The sequence below is a fragment of the Arvicanthis niloticus genome, unplaced genomic scaffold (genome assembly GCF_011762505.2).
Source record: "Arvicanthis niloticus isolate mArvNil1 unplaced genomic scaffold, mArvNil1.pat.X pat_scaffold_385_arrow_ctg1, whole genome shotgun sequence".
Classification (NCBI taxonomy): Eukaryota; Metazoa; Chordata; class Mammalia; order Rodentia; family Muridae; genus Arvicanthis; species Arvicanthis niloticus.
The window spans coordinates 57,068-59,548 of record NW_023046030.1 but is presented as its reverse complement, the minus strand read 5'-3'; the positions used below and the strand labels follow the sequence as shown (position 1 = coordinate 59,548).

The window sequence follows — 2,481 nt, the reverse complement described above, 5'->3', positions numbered from 1 at the left end:
GAGAAAACTGAGAGCCAGTCCAATACATACAATTATCACTTTGTCAGAGAACATTCTTTGTGTTGGCAATGTATACCTCCTGCTGACAGACTGTATCCACCATGTCAGTACACAGGCCTCTTTCTCTGAAAAATGTCCAGGAGAAATAAAGAGGGAAAGGCTAGGAACTGTGAGGCATTGCCTAGGGTCCCGGTGCCCAGGACTCAGAACTTCAGGGGAATGACAGGCCAGTACTTCGGCTGCTTTCTGTCACAGTGCTTATCAAAGCTCCGCTGCACAGCAGCCTCCCTGGGCAGGATCTTGGGAGCACTGTTCCCATACAAGTGCTTCATCTCTGCTTGGCGCCACTCCCAGGGCTTCTCAGATGGGGGCTCCACTGACCTGTGGTGGTTGAAGTACAGGCCATGGTCTGTTGTTCCCATAGTCATTCAGGCGCTCCGCGTCCAGCTGCTGCTGTAGCCGTCTCTCTTCTCTGTGCTTCTCAGTCTGTATGAAGTACTGGTGGAGCTCCTCGGTGATTTCCATAATGTTCGGGTCGCACTCCACTTCATCATCTGAATCCGACTCCGGCTCTTCCTCTTCATACAGTGCTTCATTTTCTCCTGTGGATGTCTGGGTTCTATTGTTGTTATGCAGAGGCTGCCCAGGGCTTTTGAGATGAGAAACACTGTAGGGAGACTCCTGCCGTGCCATGTGCTGGCCTTGAGAGTTCCAAGGATGCCGACCCTCATAAGCAAGAGAGTTCCAGGGAAGAACTTCATGGGGGAAGAACCATGGAGAAGTGAAATAGGAATCCCTGAACTTTCTGTAGGCATTCTGGTGGCACTGCATGATGATAATGTTGCCAGTATCTTGCCTATACTGGGTGAAAATACCAAGATGAAGTAGCCCTCCATTTTGAGGCCATTGCTGTCACCTCTGACTGCAAAAGTCCAAATGGGAACTCATGGCCACATAGCTTGAAGACCTTGGGTGGCGGGCATGATAGGGTGTTACTAGATTGAAGAAAACAAGTTTCTATGACATAACCTTAGTTAATATCAAAACCTCATTTGTTCTTGTTCTAAATTTCCTTTTGAGCTGTAGTGTTCAATGTTTGATCACCCAATTCATATATATTCACATAATATCCTAGAAACCAAGCTGGCCTCCAACTCAGAGATCCGCCTGGCTCTACCTCTTCAGTGCATGCACTGTACCCACTGTCCGCTAGCACCATCTCCAATGTAATAGAAGCCTTGCTTTTTTTTGCATGTGTGCATGCATGTGTGTGAGAGTACCCATGTGTGCATGTCCGTGGAGGCCACAGGTTGAGGACTGAATGTCTTCCTCAACTGTTTTCTACCTTATACGTTAAGGCAAGGTCTCTCACTAGAGCCCAGAGCTTACTGATTTGACATCCAGCTTGCTCTGAGGATCCCTTGTTTCTGCCTTGAATGCTGTGATTACAGCCATCTGCTACACCCACCTAGCTTTTACATGGTGCTGGGGATCTGAACTCTGGTCTTCATACTTGCACCACAAACATTTTACCACTGAGTCATTCCCTTCAGCCCCAGAAGCCTTGATTTTATTCTCTCCCTATACCTGTTTCTCTATCTATACTTCTCCTTGTACCATGTGACACAGTGTGCAATTATTTTAAAGGAATCTTGGAATTTTCTCTTCCCTATATATAATCAATCATGTCAAAATACCTTTGAAACATTTCTCCCTTCTATTTTCTTCTCGAAATCTTAAGTGCTGATATCTTGACCCATGACATTTTTTCCTAAACTATGTTCCTGGCCTCCTACTTCTTCACTTGTTCTCCCTAATACATTGTCTATATAATGACATTGTCTATACAAGAGGCCATTATCTGGCAACAAACTAGGTTAGTTCATTATTCTGGATCCTTCAAAGAATTCTTGCTAGGTCTGGCACAGTGGTGAAAGGGACCATATGACACAGTTCCTGCCCTGGAGCAGAGCCAACAGGATTGTAACGACCGAGCTGCCCCCACGTTGGACGGCCAAACTGTAACGGCTTACTGGAGCCTCACTTTGGGCTCCAAACTGTAACGGCCCCACTCTGTTCCGCAGGTCCGGGTCTAGCGAGAGAGAGAGAGAAAGAGAGAGAGAGAGAGAGAGAGAGAGAGAGAGAGAGAGAGAGAGAGAGGGAGGGGCAGGCGACGCAAAGAATGGAGACAAGACAGAGGGTCTGATCAAGTCTCAAGTCTCTTTTATTGTGTCTCTCTCTCCTTTATTCTCTCTCTCTCATTGTCTCCCGTATTCTCTCTCTTGAAGGGAAATCTGGGGTACTTATAGGCTTTTGCCACATTGAAGGTGCGTGGATATCATGTGCCTTGCAGGTGTAGATATGATGTAAGCCTTACAGGTGTCTATAGCGTGGATAGCATGTGCACCGTGCGCCTTGCAGGCTTGGATACCACGTGCGCCTTACAGGCATGTATGGCATGGATAGCACATGGATAGCACG

General features: G+C 47.0%; 1 pseudogene; it reads right to left on the bottom strand.

Annotated features, from left to right (window-relative positions):
* Positions 1-203: 203 nt before the first annotated feature.
* On the bottom strand, positions 204-907 carry LOC117701992 (gem-associated protein 8 pseudogene; annotated as a pseudogene).
* Positions 908-2,481: the final 1,574 nt, after the last annotated feature.